The following is a 19,785-nucleotide window of genomic DNA, read 5'->3' on the forward strand; positions in this document are numbered from 1 at the left end:
GTCTCCCTCATCGAACACCCTGCAGGTCGATGACCTCTGCCTTCTGATAACCCTAAATTAATCCTGTCCATGCTGAGGGTCAGAGTGGATTTACAGCCTGCAGCGTGTGGCTTTAAATCACGTCGTAGCGTCTCTCCAGGTCGTCTTTAAACACTTAAAGCAGCGTGTCGCCCTCTGGTTCCCATGTTTACTCTAAAATCCTGACTTTATCTGCTGCTCCATGAAGCTTTCTGACTTTGACAAGGCAACAAAGCTCTGCAGGGCCCCATTTACTAATCCTATTCTCCAGATTTTTTCACGCATTCTGCCCCAAACCCACAAGAGGTATTTATCAAACCAGTGCTGCAGGATGGAGTCAAAGTGTGAACGTCATTCCTTCAGGAAGAGAGATTTCTCCTTATTGCATCAAATATAAAGAGGAGACAGGTTATCAAAGGTGTGTTTATATTCAGCAGGATGTAGATTGACATCAACGACAAAATATCTTCCTGCAACTGATGCCAAATCAACATTTTTCTCTTCTAAGGCATCTCAAGTTTCAACTATAATGAAAATGTTTCTGAGATGCTGTTTTTGGTGAATATTCCTCATTTGCTTCTTTAGAAAATGAGCATTAAAATTGTTTCTCCCAGAGTTGTAGTTGAGTCAACAAACCTTTAATCTAAAGCCTATCAGCTCCTTTTCTACATGGCTGTGAGCACAAATTCTGGCCTTCATCAACAACCCAAATTCCAAAGAAGTTGGGATGTCATGTAAAATGTAAATAAAACAGAATGTAAGGATTTGCAAATCTCTTAAACACATATTTTATTCATATTAATGCATAAACAACATGAGACATTTTACTATTTAATGAAAATAGCTCATTTTGAATTTAATGGCACCAACACATCTCAAAAAAGTAATGACAGGGCCATGTTTGCGTTTGTGTAGCATCCCCTCTCATGTTATCAACAGTCCGTTTTGCCTCAGTCCATTTTTAATTAGCTTTAGCCTGGAGAAGACAGCAGGGTTCCTGGATCATGTTCACATATATCTTCTTCTTTGCATGATCCAGCTTAACTTGCATTTGTGGATGCTACAGCCAACTGTGTTGACAGACAATGATTTGTGGAAGTGTTCCTGGGCCCATGCAGTGATTACAAGTACAGAGTCATGCCTGAGTCATTAGGAATAACTACAGTGGCCACTAGTGGTGGGCAGCTGTGTTACAGTTTAGACAAAGCCTTTGACAGGGATTGTGGGCCTCAGACGTTAAAGAAAATGTTGATAATTAGTTTAACTGACTTGTAATTCTGGTGCAGACTAGAAAGGGATCCAACTTAGAATGAAACAATGATGTGTAAGCCCCATTTTCTCCTTTTCTGTCATCAGTATGAGTCTCAGAGATTCCTCCTTTCACTGTCTGTGACATGAACAGGATACAAGCTAATACTGGAGGCTTGACAAGCACAGATCATAGCTATTTTCATCTACTTTCAAGGATTGAAACAGTCATTCATAATGTGAAAACACATTAGAAAAATAACTTGTTACAAACACCCAAGAACCCAGAGAAATTACTTTTCTGTCTTTTCCAAACAAAATCACAGTGATCTTCTGCATGTTAACAAATCATTTCACCAAAGTATTTGAATGACTAAACCAGCCAGACAGTTTTGATGTTTGAAGAAAAGACTTTTTTTCTATTTTTAATCAAAGTCAGACACTGAACTCATTCACTTGGTGGTTGCAAACTTGCTGTCCATGAAGGTCTGACTCTCTATGTTTCAAATCATCGTGAGAGGTGATATTCAGACACAGCTGAAGGGTTAAACATCCAGGATTATTTTTCAGAATGAACCTTTAATAATAGAAGACGTCATTCAAAGTAAGAGAAACATGGTAATATCCAAAGATGCTGAGAAGTCTGAGTTGTAGTTGCTTATATTTTCTGCTGTATCACTTGCACATCATGGGTCTATTACAGAGAGCATGTGTATGTGTATATGTTCATTCATGTATAAATCATGTATTTAACCATGTCTCTGTGTTCATTACCTCTGCCCATGTGGTTTTCATTGTGCCCTGTTTACGTGATGCTGGTGGGTCCCGGCCAGAGTCTGGGGCTGTTTAGTCGTCTGACAGGGTGGTATGTAAACACACCGACCCCACCCCTCTGCCTATTTGGATGTGTGTTTAAGCCCTCAGTGCTGTCTGACAGGCTGGGGTGGTGCAAAATCAACCAAATTACAACCAAGGAGCAGTCTGTGTAATTCTTCTGGATTTAATAAAGTTTGGACAATATGAATGCTTTAAACGTGATCATGCACATGAGAGAGAGAGTAAGGGCTTGTATCTATTCCTGCCTTTTTAGCACTGGCAGCACTAATTTTTAATCCAAAACCAGTGTAGTCCAGCATTGTGAGTGCTCAGCACCCTCAGCGTCAGCTGTTTTTGCCGCCACACTAAGACGCTCTCAGTTGAAAACTGTTCAACATTTGGAACAGCGCAATATCACTTCTACTTCACTTGCTCTTTTTCGAGGGTAGTTTTCAGGTCGACAGCTGCTGCCTGTGTCAGGACAGGATTCATTTACATAATCTGTCTTTTGTGTGATATTTCCTTGAAATATGGACATATTGTATGAAGTATAAAGGGCTATTTTAAAACAGCGTTGCTGACTCTACGGGATTCAGGAGGGTGGGATTGTTTTTTGGTAACATAGCAACAATAAGTCCTGGCAAGAAGCGTTCTGGAATTGAGATCCTGAGTGCTACCAGCACAAAAAAAAAAAAAAAAAAAACGCCAACTGTGGACATGCAGCCTAGCACTGAATGTACCCACCAAAACTCGTACAAACCACACTGGTAGAAAACAGACCCTTAAAATGAGAGACAGCTGCTAAATATTCAAAGCAATACATCAGGCCTGTTACAAAGCTATTCCAGCAGAACATGAAATAGCAGCTGTTACTACGCAAGCAACTGATGCAATAATTTGGCAACATGATAAAGCAAGAAAGAAAACAGCATCAACTAGACAAAACTTATCCACTACTATGAATAATAAGCCAGATGAGAAAATGGAATGATAAAATTGAACTGCATTTCTCCTAAAAGTTAATTTATCGTCTCCTCGGTGTGTCAAACACTTAGATCAGCTTTCTTATCCATTTCAGTATGAATGTTCATCAGTGTCAGTACACTGGACATTTGTCATATGTCTAAGATGTTTTACTGACCAAAACCAGTTGGGGTAGTGCTCTGTACTGATTTCAGGCATCGTCAAAAGAACCTTAAGCACAGTGTCTCTAAGGAAAATCTCAAAACCTGGCAGGTGTCACTAGTGGCAGTTGTATTTGTAGGCTGTTCTGTTCAAAATCCACATCTGTGGTGATGACATTGTGCCTCAAGGCCTCATATTCCTCCTCTGTGCAATGCAGAATATAGTAAGGCTTATCATTTTAAAAAATCCACAAACACTGTGAAATGATCGCTGACAGCTAAAGTTAAATTAAATCAATGGTAAAAGTGACACTTCCAACAAACCTTTCACAATAAAAATTTGTAGTTGTTGTTTTCCTTGAGTGCTTTTATTGTTAACACCCACAGGAAATGTAGTAGCATCTTGACACACCTCAGCAGGAGAGAAATTAATTTAAGGCCATATCGCCCTAGCCTTCTCTCAACATGGAAATCAAGATAGCAATGTGTAACATAAAGTGTATAACCTTACATATAATACCAGTTATTTGCATATTTTTTTAAAATTCAACCACAAATTCTACCCTCTTTTTTAACTATTGCTTCCGCCCACATTGTGAATAAACATAAAATAAAAATGAAATACAGCAGGATGCTGGATGGGATAATCCATCCATTATTAAGCATGCTTTTCTAAGAGCTGGCCTGATCATCACCAAAAACTACCTCGATGATGACATGAGGAAAACACATTTCACAGGGTTATATTAAAAATTGTTTAAATATAATTTGGTTCTAATTCAGCGTTTAAATCTCCAACATGTTGGTTCGTCTGAAGTTCAGACTGCCCCACAAACAGGACAGTGAACTGCACTCTCTTTGTTGAAAATATTTGTGTGGAAATGCAGACTCAGTTATGTTTCTTGTTAGCGTTGGAGGTTAGTAAGTCACAGTTCAATTAAGCTCAGGTTGGTGGAATTCATTAAAATGGCTTTGTAGCAGAACAAATTAGCACACCAAGGGTTTAATGAGCAACTGATGCCCACAAAAAAACAGTCTGTGAACATTAAATCAGCAGGAAAACTTTCTTTATGTGCTGAGAAACTTTTAAGGACACATGGAAATTCTATTTCTAAATCCAGCTGTACCAACAAGAGTCTTCTGGGAGAAGATTAGCCAACGAGTCAAGGTTTGTTCAGCCTGTGAGACAATGCTGAGGGCTCAGGCATTCCCAGGGTCCTCCATGTTTAACCAGCATGTTCATTCAACTTCATTATGTTTACATGGGAGTGAAGCCGGAGCCACATCAGTAACGTTCACTTTAGAGTCCTATATACAAACGTCAGGATGAAATCTTGAACGAGTCTTTGAGATGTTAAAAACGTTTTACTGTTCCCTCTCTCTAAACAGACCAAACTCATTCAGCTTTATTGGTGGCTTTGAAGCAGTAGACACTGATCTATTTTTAACACAGTTTTATTTCAGCGTTTCTGTCCTTTAAAGAGTTCAGACTGCAGTTCTGCCCAAAGTCAGAATGATGTTCAAGTCCATCAAAATAAAAAAAAACTCCAACATCCTGTTTAACTCTCAAAACATGCTTATTGGCAACCATGTTTCAGTACCAGACTGTCATCAATCAACCAGCTGCTTAAAAGGTTGTCGTCTAGTGGTGTTTTCATATTACCAACGATCGTGTACCGCGCCTGGTCACAGTTGCTCCCTCCTGCCCTATCTAGGCCATTCTCACAGACAAAATGTCTTGAACACTCTGATCAATCTTCATCAAACTTTGCACAGATTTTCATCCAGACCCAAGGATGAACTGTTTAGAATTTGGATGTCATAGGTCAAGGGTCAAGTTCAGAGTTCATATTCATCCCATGCTTTCCAAGCCATTTTTGTGAACACAATGCCTGAGGAACATTTGAGGGAGTCTCTCCAGAACTTTTTACAACTACTTTTTGGTATTGCTGGGTGATTAAACAATTTCCAATTGCAACATTCCAGCTTCCTACAATCATAAAAAGATAACTGACATTGAATTATTTTATACCACATACATTATGCACTTTTGTCAACTGTTGCAATGGACCACTCCTAATGAAATGTTTAATACAAAAATGACCCTAACATTGTTCACTCATGAGCTGTGAGTGAATAATGCAAGAAAAAAAACGATTTTTTCTGTAAAAGAAGCTTATGTGGTTCTGTTTAAGGGTAAGTCTGTTAACTTGGTTGAACAATAACTTGCAGAATTTGATACACAGATGTAGCTGCCTCTTTACACAACAAATATTAAATCATTTGGATCATGTGCAGACGTTCAATCAGTTACCAACTATGTTTTATAATCTTTAATAATTTTCAATCAAAGTATGTTGTATTGAGAAAATATCAAAAGCCTGATTGGTTCAGGTTTTACCATATGTTACAGTACAGCCTGATTGGCCCAGATGGATTTGTTTCACACATCCATGTGGAAAACCTCTCATAGACAGCACTTGGGAAGGGCAGAGTGTTAAAAAAAAAAAAAAACCTCGGAGGGTGAGTGAATGAATGTAGTAAACTCCATACAGAACTGCATAACGTGAAACATGGTGACTGTAGACATGTCAGAATATGACTTTTGTCATTTTTGAAAAAAAAACAACTCAATGCTGTTTTTTGTTCTTTCAACAAAGAAATGTTGTCAAGTTCTGATAAAACTGGCGCTTAAGCAGCATCCACACTAATGTCTTCCGCCATAATGGCACCAGCCTCTTATTGCTGCTTGCTTACGTCACAACTGCCCCTCTTTGCTGATTGGTCCTGTCACTTTCTAACCAGGCCCAAACGGTTCAGACGGGAGCCTTGCAAGATGGATTCGCCAGTGAGAAACACGGAAATGGGCATATCCATCTGCTTTGCAAGGTTACTGATGGCCCAAGTTATACCCAGTATTGTATTAGTTCCAGACTGGCTAAGGCTGTACCTTAGTTGTACCTTGGCTGTATCCTGGCTGTAACATTGAGGCCTGATCTTAATGTGTGTTACATTATGGTGTGTTAAACACAGGTTTTACTGAATGCTGCATTAAGGCCCAATTTGCCTTGTTTTTATCAAGATGTTTCATCTGGGACAAATTAACCCAGGTTTAACCATACATTACATTATGGCCTGATAGGGCCAGTTTTTGTCCTATACTAAATTATGGCCTGATTGACCAAGAATCAACTGAATTTCACATTAGTTCCCCATTGGCCTAGATGTAACATTACAGCATTGCTGGCCCAGGTTTTACGGTACATTACATTGTTGCTTGATTGGCCCAGGTTTAACCATGTTACATTAGTTCCAGACTGGCCCAGGTTTACTGAATAGTACATTTGTTCCAGATTCACCCAGGTCTTACTGAATTCTACATTACAGCCCGATGGGATTTGCATTACAAATGTTTTTCTGTTCTGTATATAACCGTTTAAATCTGAAGTCACACTAATGATAGCTTCTCTTTTTCTTTCTTTCCACCTCCTTTTTTTCGTTGTCCTCCTCAGACCTCCCAGCATCGCTTCTCCCTCCTTTCTTGTATCTCCATCACTCCATTTTTTCCGCAGCGCCCCCCCACCCCACCCATCACCCCGTCTTCACTGCCTCTACCTGAACCACCAGACCACATCGCTCGCTCAGAGGGAACCGGCTTCAACTATGAACTCAAACCCTCAGGAGAAGGAGACGACGGACCCTACCCACAATCCCCTCTTGTTCCAGTAACTGCCAAAAAGATCAACGCTGGACTGACAGAAAAAAATATTTTATAACAGAGAAAAATTAAAGTGCAGGATTTATTCCTCTCCATTTTGTCTGGAGATTTTAAAGAAATTTTCAAAGGGCATTTGGTCTTTTAATCTTGAGATTACTGGTACTTTATTTTTCTACAGCTTTTCTTACCATCAGAATTGGTGATCGATAACTTTTTAAGCAAGTGTTTCAAGCAGCATTGACAAAGGGATTGTGGGTGATTTTTCATGGCATCGGGACTGGAGGATCCCTCTCAAATTCTAGCGTGAGTTTGGTGTCATTTCTTGTACAGTAAATATTTTATTTTCCCTCTCAATGTGAAAAAATATTTTTTCAATTTATGTATAAAACAGATTGATTTTATTGAACCTTTCACTTTCCTCAAAGTTAGACTTTCTGTTGTGTAATTTTTCCATCTTTTGGTTGTTTTTGTTGTCATACTTGTGCTGGGGTTTTCCAAGGACGAGGGATTTACTAAAACCATCTTCTCTTCATTTCTTCCCTCCTTTGTCTTCTTCTTTTTGTGTGTTTTAGATCAGCGCAGCTCTTTGTAACATCAGGGTTTTATATTGAGGGCACTAAGCATGACATCTTCAGTATTTCTGCATATGTTTCACATTTCTGCACAATAGGCAGCGTGTACTCAAGCAGAGACAGGAAACTAGATCTTAACAGATGAATATGGAGTTTTTTTTCTTGCTTTATTCAAGAGCTAATTAAAAGTTTTGACGTATAGATTTTGTACTCAGACTGTCTCGTTGCACTTACATCTGCTCTGTTTGTGCTTAATTTCTGCTGTCATTTGCATTTTAAATATATACTCATCATTTTGGCATAGCTTTTTTAAATAAATACAACCCCACTTCCAAAGAAGTTCTGGGTTGTGTCCACATATAGCTTCCTCTTTGCATGATACAGCTTTAACATTTGTGGATGGCATTGACAGACAATGATTTCTAGAAAGGCACCTGGGCCCATGCAGTGACTTTTTGCCTTGTTCCTTGAGATTTTTCCAGATTATCTCAACCTTTTGATTTTATGTACAAAAATGCTGAGAAACATTCTGTTGAAATCAACAATTTCTAGATGCAGTTTTTCACAGATTATTGAACCTCTCTAAAATGCTCATTTTATACCCAGTCGTGCTACTGACCTAATGCCAATTAGCCTAAGTAGTTGCAAAAGCTCCTCCATTTTCAATAGTACCACTTACTTTTCCAGCCTGTTGTTGTCCTATCCCTACTTTTTTGAGATGTGTTGCTGACATAAAATTCAAAACTAGCTAATTTGATTGAGCAAATGTGATTGGTGAACCCTCAACCTGTTTCCTTTTGGTAGGTTCATCAGAAACTCAAGAGCAAAAAGCTTTAGCATGCAGAGAAAACTATCAGAAATTGTCTGTTTCGGAATCAGCAGAAGTTACCAGAATAAGAGGAGAGCAGTTTGATCATGAGCACAGGATGTTTGAGCAAACAGCTAAAGTACCAAGCACTAGTAGACATTTAGAGCACAAACAGAGCAGGTCTGAGCACAAGGAGGAGGTTTGAGCACAAATAAAAGTTTGAAGGAAAGTCTAAGCACAAAAGCAGTACATCGTGTTCTGAAAACTTTAAAATGCACTGTTTTACGAGGACACAATTATAACTCTATAGCCAAACAACAGGTAGAGGAGTTCAGGATGACTTCTGCCTCATTTGGTTTAAAAAACTGAATCAAACCTTTTACAATCAAGCTTCTAATTTGATCAGCATCTAATTAAAAACTCTGCAATGAAAGTTATCTGCTGAATTAGTCCCAGTTATCTTCATACAGCGAAGAAGAACACATCACTGCAAGCTTCAAGAATAAATACAGTGCCACTTGGCTCACACAGAATTTGAATCAGTTGGGATTACATTTGTGTGCATATATTGTAACTTGACCTCAATCATATGAGTCAACAGATGCAAGAGAGCATGTAAGATACACAGAGCTATCCTGATGATCAGAAACAGAGGTCTTAAACTGCTGTCCCATGGGCTATTTCTGGCCTCTACTTACAGCTCGCACGTAGTGTCAAAATAATATCATCAGTCCCTCCAAACCCAATACCCATGACCAGGCCTGCCCACAGATGTGGCTTGGCCCCTGTAAAACCCAGAGAACGGACCCTCCCCAACTGTGATTTATTGATGATACAAACCTTGTGTGTTGGATCAATAGCATTAGTGCTAGCATCCTGGCTACTAGCGGCTTCATTTGTAGCTGAAAAGTATGTCAAGCCATTATTGGGTTCTGGTTTTGAAACTATTCATTCGTGCCACTTTTCAACCACCATTTAACCCATTTTCACCATGGTTTCATCTCAATTTTGCCACATTGAATTTTTTTTGCCAGTTTTTCCAATTTTAATTTTATTTTATTTTTTGGCTATTTTTAACCTCCTTTATCTGGACATTTTGAAACTTTTTGCTACTTTTATCCCAGTTCTGTAACTTAATTTGCCCATGTTGCATTGTTAGCCCAATTGTGCTGATTCTGGGCCCATTCTAACCTCTTTCAACCCCCCCCCCCAGCACTTTTTTTTCACCCCAGTTTTAGCTATTTTTTTTCCCTATTCTTAACCCCCATTTATTACTTTGTCTGGCAATTTTGGCAACTTTTTTCTCTTTAATCCATGTATGCCAAATTTTTGGCCCATTTATCATATTTAACCTGTTTTCACATCGTTCACCCCATTTTTTCCCCCAATTTCCCAAACTTTTTGCTATTATTAACATATTTTTCAACACTTTTTTGCCTATTTTTTGTCGTCTTAACCCATTTATGCCAGTTTGTCTCATCTTCCCACTTTTCATCAGTTTTTGACACTAGTTAACCACATTCCTATTTTTGCATCTTTTAATGTCTTTTTCACTACTTTTTCCTCCATTTTTGACACTTTTAACCCATTTGTGACACTTAAAACCCATCTTTGCCAATTTAACAATTACTTTCCTTTAAATTTGTCTTAATTTTAATGGCATCCTTACATTAGTGCACTATATAAAGTATGATAATCATAGATTAACTTTACAATGGACCATGATTTTACTGATCTCCATGGGTCCCCCACCTGGCTGGGCCCAAAAAGTTCCCCCTTTATTTCCCCTTATAGGCGGCCTTGCCAATGACTATGAACATTTTCATACTTCTAAATCAATCGCTCTGGTCTAAATCAGGACTCAAATTGTTCTTTTGTTGTTTAATTACATCAAGTTTGGTCTGCATTCATAAAGGGAAATTTACTGGTGGACCACAATGTGTGATACATGAGATAAAAACTCTCTAATTTGTCAGAATTTCTCATGGGAAGACACTGATATTATCTGCAAAGAACTGTATAGTTTGATGTCCAATAGTCAAACCATTGTACAAAATTTTGAGTGAACACGGACCCAGAATAGAGCCCTGTGGGACACCACACCTCATTTAGAAAGACTTAAAACCACCCAAAACCCTGTAAAGTGAATCAAAAATGATTTTTATGGACTTTTTTTATCTTAAAACTTGCAACAATTTAGATCCTTTTTATTCATACAGTAGTATAAAAGGCTTTCATCACATCAAAAACAATCAAAAAACGTTGATTATTCTCCAGGGCACTGATAAAGTTTATTAATGAATGAAGCATAAAAACCAAAATGATCACTGCACTTTTGTTGTGACGGTGTCAATATAAAGATGAGTTTAGGTGGCCAAAGTTTTCCTCCTGCGATGTACACGCTGCCTCTCACCCTTAGACTCATGTTTAGTCTTACTCATGTAGTTTCTATTTTCAAACATGGAGCTTTTTTTAGAACACGATCTTCTGTACAGTTCAACATGTTGTAGTTCTTTCACTGTGCTGTCGTCCTTTTCTCTTTGGAAACAAGCAAATGTTCTTTCTTTATCGTGAACCCTCACTTTTCCACCGCAGAGAGACATGTAATAAAAGAACACCATGCACAGAATAAACACGAATGTAGACATTGTATTTTATCTCCTGTGTGTCTGTTGTCTTTATTTCAGTGGCACCAGTCTTCCTCTCAGTCTCACATGAACAAAAACAAGGAGGATTGAGATGAGTGAAATTTTAGAGGCCTTTTTTTTCCTAAATACGTTCTTCACTAAGTTAGTGACAACTAATGCTTCCATTTATTTCTACTTAATTTGATGTCACTCCAGTGTTTGTAGCATACATTTCTATTTATCTGCTTATTGTCTCTGTTTTAGTGGGTGTGAAAGCCACACAATCATTTTGTAAATCAGCCTTTGGCTTTTACAAAGCATCATGCTTAAAAAAAAAAAGAAAAGAAAACACATTCATCCTCTCTTTGGCATCTTTAAAACCAATCAATATGTCAATATGATTTGTGTATTGATACAAATGCTACAGATTCAATATGGCCATAAAAGCACATCTTCATAGTGTGTTCTGCCAGCAAGACAAAAAGTAAAGGGCCCTGAATTATTTTTGGTCTCTTCAAACACCAGAAAGTTCAGAGTTGGACATGAGTCATTAAAGATAGTCGGGGAACCTTCAGAATAAAACTCAAGATGAAATTGTACTGGGCTTTTTCTTTGCAAAGCACAAACCGGAAGTGTACTCTTACTGGCCATAAATATTGACCTTGCAAAGCAGATAGATTTGCCAGTCTATCATCAGGTGAATCTACCTTGAAAAGCTCCAACAACAACATTTGATCAAAACAGAAAACTGTTCCAACCAATCAGCGTCATTTTAAGAGAACATAGTACAGGTAGAGAAAAAGTCAAGTGGTGGTTATGACAGCACTTTAAGATCGGTCGTCTTGATTGGCAGTTAAATTTTCCTGATGCTCCAACATTAACTGGCCCATTTTAGCTGACTCCATCTCAAGTCAACAAAATCACTAATCTATTTTTTCTTACTGCATTTCGTTCCCAACATCCCACCTCGCTGGGATTAAACACACATGAAAGAAATAATCGCAGAGTGCCTGGAGAGGGGAGGAAACACGGGAGCATCCTACAGTTAAGTATGCATGACTGATGGTGGAGATCATCTTTTCATCTTTCATTAGAGGCTCATTACAGGATCATCAGGAGACGGCGGAGAGCACAGCAGAGACTCCTCTGCATGTACAGTCTCCACATAAACACCAGTGAATGTAGCGTCACAGAAACACAGTATACATGTCTAAAGAGGCTCAGCTTCAATTTAAAGGTAAAGTCTCATATTTCTGGAGGGAGGATGTTCTGTATGTGGGTCTTGTTAACTGGAAGTGAACTGGCTGGAGGTTGGACCCTGTTATTAACACACCCCTCAAACTTGAGTAAGGAGACTACACTATACCGAGTGTTTGCTTTATGTGTTTAAGCTAATTTTGAGAAGAACTTACAAAAACCCCCAATCCCCTCACCAGGCCCATGCCCCATCCCTCCAGTTATCCTCCCAGCTGACCCCTTAACGACACATGTGACCACCCCCTAATGCCTGGTCCAACCTACCAGATCCCATGAGGCCTGGGAAAGTGTCTGTGGAAGTGCGGCCTACCCTTTCTATCCCCACCCTCCTGAGCACGTCAGCGTTGGTCTCATTGACAATACCAAAAAATACCCTTAAGAAATGTCGTCTCTATGAAGTCCAGCCAGAGTCTCTGACTTGAGTCTGAATGCTAAGACAGCGCGAGGCCAAGTCTGTGGTTGATGGCCACTGTGGTTAGTTAAGGTAAACTATTTCACAACTTCCATCCATTTTGGAGAAAGTTCAACCTTGCAAAGCAGATGGATTGGCCAGATTCCATGTTTCATCAGGCAAACATATCAAAGCTCCAATCTGAAATGTTTGTGCTTGGTCTGAAAACCGACCAGACCAATCAGTGTCATTTGAGGAGAACGAGGCGGTAGCTACAGGTGGGGTTTAGTTGTAGTGGGAGCCGATAGCAATAGCGCTCAACACTGTGGTTCCAGAATGAAAATTCTAATTTTTTTTAACAGATTTAATTATTAGACATATCTTTTTTATAAATATCCAAGTTAGACTTACCATGAGCTATCTGAGGGTAAAACGATGGTATAAGTACCTGTAGAACACAAAAGTTTGTAGGATATTAACCTTTTGATAAGGAAAAACCATAGTTTATTCACAATCTCTGCCAACAAATACTTCAATACCCACAAAATTAGAGTGGTGTAGAAGTAAAAACTGTCTTAACAAATAAAAGATATTGCATTGGATTATGGGATACGCAGTCCTTCCTCCCTTAAAAGTGTTGATATAAAGATTTTCCAAAATGTCTACAGGGGATTTGAATGGCAAATTTTACTTCTGGAACCAGAGCTGCTGAAAATCGGGCAGCCACTGTTCAGCTCCATGGCTGCTGCTGGTGTAGTGTTCAGCTCAGATATAGCTATGGTATAGCAGCAGTTTTATCAGAACTGGACATTGCCCGTGTTAATTTCGACTAAAACTATGACTAAAAATGTTCGTGGACAGCCTTTTTTTCCATGGAGAAAACTAGACTCAGACGAGCCAAAGATAGATCTATGATGACTAAAACTGATAAAAAAGTAAGTTTAGTTTTCATCAAGATGACTAAAACTAGACAAAATTGTAATTTAATTTTCGTCAAACATTAAAAATCCATGATATTTCTCCACAGTGAATAAATCTGTCAAAAACCAATGCATCTATAGCTATTCTGCCTCTCAGCTGTAGAAAGCAGGGACCCCAGGTTTTGCAGGGTGCATAGAACCCACTAACATGACTTGGTGCCAGATTTAGGCAAGAGAATAAATGCTCAGACCAAAAGTAAAGACTAAAATGTGAGGACTTTATATGGACTAAAACTAGGCTAGGAGTTTTTTCGACTAAAATGTGACTAAAACTAAAAGACTTAATCAAAAGACTAAGACTTAAGGTTTTAAAACGCTGGGTCTGTTATTTTCTGATGCTTTTTCAGATCCTTATCCAAAAGAAAAAAAAAGTCACGCACTCGGACCTTGCACACTGATTCCGATATGTTTTTATTTGCTTTTACTGCGAAAATTCGTAGAATGTGGCAAATTGTTCGTATTGCAAGCCTGTGGCTCTGTCACTCCTCTAAAATCCCGCTGGATCCATCCATCCTGACAGAGCTTCATACAACACCCACCCATGTGTCATAGCGCTGAGCCAAGTTAGAGAGATGGAGAACAACTTTCTAATTCAGCCTTGGCTACAAATGTATGCCTTATCCGTTATTTCAATGGATGATATCCACATAATACTCAGAAAACTATGGTGTTTAAAGTGACATTTCAGGTAGGAGTCATTCAAAGTAAGGGGAAGGTAAAATAATATTTTGATTTATTTCCACTCATACACACAATGCACTCAAGCAAATGTTGTTTTTTAAAAAATTCAAATACAAAGAGAGAGCCAACTGATGGTGTTGACCCTCACACAGATACACAACCCAGCTGAACTGAGCAGCAACCTGCTCCCTTTACAACCCTTCAGCCCTGCTGATCACCAACAGCTCTCAGCTGGGAGCAGCAAACTCAGGTGCACCAGGTTTCCCTAAACGAGCAGGGTGAATTGTGACCAGGTTAGTGTGAAGAAAAATCACCAAACAAATCTAGGCATTCATAAAAAAGCAAAGAAAAAAGAAAGGAAGGCTTTTCATGATGGAAAATCAGTTTTTGCTCTCCCCCAGTCCCCACCTTGTTTCGGCATGAGTTTGCAATGCCAACGGGGTTTTGCTGTACTGTAAGCTGGTATGTACAATGGCTGCTGGTGACCTGATTAGCTCTGATTAAGCTTTAGTATGGCAGCAGTTTTATCAGAACTAAAGCACATTTATTTATGAAAACAAGAGCAAAAGGCCATGCTGAAAGCTGCTTTTGGCAGAGAAGACTTTTGTGCTCTACTCTCGACTGTTCCTGGTATTAGTTTTATTCACCAACAAGCTCCAACATTCCTAAACTGTTTTTCGATCTTAGATTAGAACTGGTGTTGCGCATGACCTCATTTTTTCTTGTCACTCTCATTGGCCTGTTATGAATGTGACAGAACGTTTGTCCAATCACCTTCTGAGAGTTTTTTGAAAAGTCCTGCCCTTCCCAAACACTTTGTATAGCAGTTTCCCCAGATAACTGTAAGTATATCCATATACAATAGAGATATGTAACCGTCTATCTGGCATGTCAGGTTAGAGATATTCAATTACAAAAGAAAATTCTGTTTGAGCAAGTGATCCACGCAAACCATCAGTGACTCATATACAATCAAATAACATCATACTGTAAACTAAATATATCCCATTGCAAACTCAAAATACTACAGTGATACAGTTTAAGCCTTAAATCATTTCACTTTAACCCTGAGAGGTCTACAGGCTATTTTGCCATTTTGTTAAAAACCTTCTTTCGACAATATATGCGTGCAAAATGTGTGCACACATATATATGTGTGGAAATGTGTGCCATGCTTATGTTTGGTATCTTTTTTCTGCACTACCTCAGCTTTATGAAATTATTTTTTTAAGTTTAACTTGCTGTAATAGATATAGGACCTTCAAAACACACTAACTCCCCCGAAGAAAGGATTTTTCAAAATTGTTGTTTAACACAATATATTCTCAGTTTTTTTTTAAGAAATGACAAAACTGAAATTATGAAAAAAATGCCAGAGCCAGTCCTGTACAGCAGTGGTTCTCAAACGTTTTTTGCCCAAGGCACACCTAACATCCAGCCAAGTTTTCAAGGCACACCATATTTATTTCCATGCAAAACAACCTATCTAACATGCGTTAAAAACATCATTTCCTAATATTGACTTAATCTGTTCATTACGATGTCATCTAATATCTAATATAAGCCAAACGACAAATAATTATCATGATATTGTCTACTGGCTGTTTTTTCCCCCCTTTTTTTGGTGGGTCTTCCTCATTAACAGCTCTTTGGGGTTTAATACGCTCAAGGAAACGATCCATTTCCCCTCGATTTCCCTCCATCACAAAACTGTCAATCAAGCCCTTTGATGTGTGTCGTTCTAACAATCCCCCCACCTGCTGATTTAACAAACTGCAAAGACGGTGTTCCTTTTAAGGTGTTATTGGGATTTTTATATTAGGCGAATAGAATTTGCAGCCATACATGGAAAGAAATGGTCATAAAATACTGATAATGTAAATTTAAAAAAAATCAATCATGTGTTGCTGAATAGTTGCAAACATGACTTATAGTAGCAAAAAACCTCATGGCACACCTAGACTCACCGCAAGGCACACCAGTGTGCCGCGGCACACCATTTGAGAACCACAGCTGTACAGTATGGTCCACTGTCCTCTATGTGTACAATTGATTTTTATATCAGGTTGAGATGTTCATAATTCCTGTTTTACTTGGCCTATTGACATCAAACAAAAACTGAAAGAGACTAAAACAGGCTTTCCACACTAATTGAATACAATGCAAAATCCGGCTTTGTTTTTTCATGCTATCTTGTGACAAAAATAGCGCATGATGACATCACACTGGCGTGATGGTGGACTCCTAAGGGTTAAAATGCAAAGGAGAAAACAATGCTGTATGGAATATATAGCGCACATTTTCCACAATTTTTACACTTGTGTCACTGATTGACTTTTACCATTTGTAATGTTCTGTAAAGTTGGTGGAGCAGCTTCCTTTACACGGGTAAATCGACCACTTTTCCTTTACTTCCGTGACTCACACTAAGGGCTGTTTCTACTGGGTGCATGGCTGTTACAACTCAACTGCATCACAGCTCAATTTTCATTTCAGCTTGCATGTTAAGAGGTCAGGGCTTTTGGACTGCTTGGGTGAGCCCAACGTCTCACAAGCTTAGAATCTAGAGAATAGAAGGCTCACCAATTTTAGTTAATTTGCCTTGTTTTAGCAGAAATGTTAGCCAGTGCTATATTTGTAGTCTGTTTCTTACCAACCCTGATAAGCTTTCTGTTTCCACCTTGGTAAACAGGTTATAGGAGAGATTAACACAGTACAGTCACAGTTCTGGTCTGTGATTTTCAAAGTAAAAGCTTTGTCCTGAGAAAATCCCCTTGTTTGTTCAAAATGCTTTTATTCTGATTTCCCTGACTCTGTTCTACAATGATCGAGTCATTTGTAGGGAGATTTATTGGGCCAATTGAAGAAAGGCAGGGCTGTGACACAGACAACAAGCAGCACACTCATACCTGGTATGACAGCACATACCACAGCCGGCACACAGCAAACGCGCACCCAGTTGGAGGAGGTCTCTAGGGCACCCATTTCTCATGTTATCAGTTTTGTACTGAAAAACTGTTTTTCTTGTTGCTGTTTATTAACTTTCATGAGCTGGCAAAAACATGATTATCAGTTTGACAGGGGTCTGCAGCTGGCAGCCACCAGCTGATCTTGAGATTAAAAACTTTTTCAAGTGTTCTGGCCAAGACAGGTAGCAGCGAAAAAACTCAGATGATAGGCAGCCAACTAGTGTGTTTTGATATAGTTACATATTTCAAAATAAACTAAAATCGATCACTGCATATTTTTTTTGTATTTTTTTTAGATTTTAACAGCTTAACACCTCAACACTAAAATGCTGACAGATCATTCCACATACAGGTGTTATTTTTAATTTGAGATGCATGATGCCCTTTTCAAGTCTTCCTCACAAGTGCCTTACCATTTGTTTTGGATCATTATACGTATTCCTTGAAAATCTATTGATCAGAAAACTTATCTGTCCCAATTCACCAGGTGTCCCATTTTACTGATACTCCCTCTATAAATCTTTGAGATTGGTCAGAAAATTTCTTATTATGATTCTTCACACATTAACCTGTCAACTGAAAGGCTTCAGTGAGAAACTCCATACTGCACAGTGGATTTATGGAGCGCCGCGGAAAGTGAAGCACGCTTAATAAATCAAACTTGTGGCTCTCCGTGACAGCCAATCAGCTTTATGAATTCATCGAACAAGGTGAGTTATGGTGTTTTATTTCACCTCTGTGTGTTTATTTCTCTCTGGCTGAACAGTGTATAAACCTGCTCTGATTCAAACCCACTGTGAGGGTCAGAAAGGTGAACTTTTATTGATATTTTTCAATACATTTTCTTGCAAAGGCGTCACAGGTCGGTTCAGCAGCATCTCGTGGTGCTGTGACTGCGTGCAGAGCAGAGCTTCTCTTCATCTGCCTGCAAACGGCTTAAAATTCATATTCAGTGAAGAAAATTATTATTTATTAAAGCAGCTGGTGCTCCATATGTGAGTCCGTCCAGCCATGAAATAATTGGCTGGAGGTGATCATTTAAACATTAGTCCTCTCAGCTTGCATCCTCTACACTGTTGCTTTCAAAGCTCAGGAGGATTTTAACTCCAGGTAAATTTTGTCCCCTTCCATCCAGTCTGACATTTGTACTTCTGGTTTTCATTATTCCAGGTGAGTAAAAGCAACATTAACTGTGGCATTTTATTGTAGTTGCTTGCCATAAATACCATTTTGTGTGCTCAGCTACTATTAAACAGGAGGATGCATTTATAAATACCACTTTAGATACGACACAAGGATGATGGCCTCAGGAATAATCAGTCTTCATGGTTGTTCAAGCAAAACCCAAACATGATGAGGTCGTTATCATAAATATCGGCATTTTTTGTTGCCCTCAAAGTGGACAAAGTTGGACAAAGTGACCTCTTTGGTGTCTTAAATGAAAAAATGGTCATAATGCCCTCCTTGGTGTCCTTTGAATGGATGAAATTTGACAAAGTGCCTTCCTTGGAGCCATCTAAGTGGACTAAATTGGACAAAGTGCCTTCATTTGAGATCTCTGAATGGACACATTTGACAAAATGCCCCCCTTGATGTCTTTTTAATCAATAAACAGTACAAATGCCCTCTTTGGTGCCCTGTAATTGGACAAAATTGAACAAAGTGCCCTTGGTTTTGAGATTCATTTTTGGACTTCTAGTGCCTTTAATTATAGAGGAAGACAGTGGATAGAATCAGAAACAGGGACGAGATAGTAGGGGAGAGACATGGGGGAGAGGGCCACAGGCCAGATTTGAACCAGGGCCATGGACATGGGATGTGCATTTAACCACTAGGTCATCTTTTCCCCCTGGTGTCCTTTTAATAGACAAATTTGACAAAGTGTTCTCCTTGCAGCCCTCTAAATGGACAAAATCTGAGAAAGTGTCCTCTTTGGTGTCACTTATGTCTTAGAGTGGAAAAAAGCAACATGAAACCACAATTTCCTAAGTATTACGTTAATATTAGGTTAACTTTATCTCAACTATCACTTCTTGTATGCTGGTGCCCCTCCACATACAGAAGGTGCTGTTTTTGTTATGTTTTCCTCTGCCCTTTTAAACATCCTGAGTCCTTGTTTATCCAATCATTGTGCACCTTTCATATTCTGAATCTCTAGTACTGTCTTCTGCAGTCAGATTGTCGTTTCAGTGTGGAATCTGCAACCCTCCTCCACCCCGGCCATCTCCATTCAGTTCATTAGTATCTAGTCCTTATCCTCATAGGTCTACGGATCATCTTATCATGCATACCTTAGTCTCCTCCTCCAAGCGGCCTGATTGGTGTCCAGGTCCAGCTTCTCAGAAGTCCACTCATTTGATCCTACATCCCTCATCAACACCATCACCAGTGTTTGGACTCCATAGGAGGTATCCTATTCCTGCTATCAGCCTCACTTTGCCTTCAAATACATGAAATCATCACGATGGAGTCTGATAACCACAGAGATGGTACACTTCTCTTTCATTAATATTTATAAAATAAACAATTGTTTAAGTCTCTCCAGATTGAACTATTGTTACCATCATTATTGACAT

At 38.9% G+C, this 19,785-nt stretch overlaps 1 protein-coding gene across 4 annotated transcripts in view; it reads left to right on the top strand.

Annotated features, from left to right (window-relative positions):
- epb41a (erythrocyte membrane protein band 4.1a) overlaps positions 1–7,697 on the top strand; it is an 84,484-nt gene extending 76,787 nt beyond the window's left edge. For all 4 annotated transcript variants that reach the window (XM_041809083.1, XM_041809084.1, XM_041809086.1 and 1 more), the window contains one exon: positions 6,719–7,697. The gene's annotated coding sequence lies outside the window, so the exon portion shown is untranslated. The remainder of the gene's footprint in view (positions 1–6,718) is intronic.
- The last annotated feature ends 12,088 nt before the right edge of the window (positions 7,698–19,785 follow it).

The sequence above is a fragment of the Cheilinus undulatus genome, linkage group 16, assembly GCF_018320785.1.
Source record: "Cheilinus undulatus linkage group 16, ASM1832078v1, whole genome shotgun sequence".
Classification (NCBI taxonomy): Eukaryota; Metazoa; Chordata; class Actinopteri; order Labriformes; family Labridae; genus Cheilinus; species Cheilinus undulatus.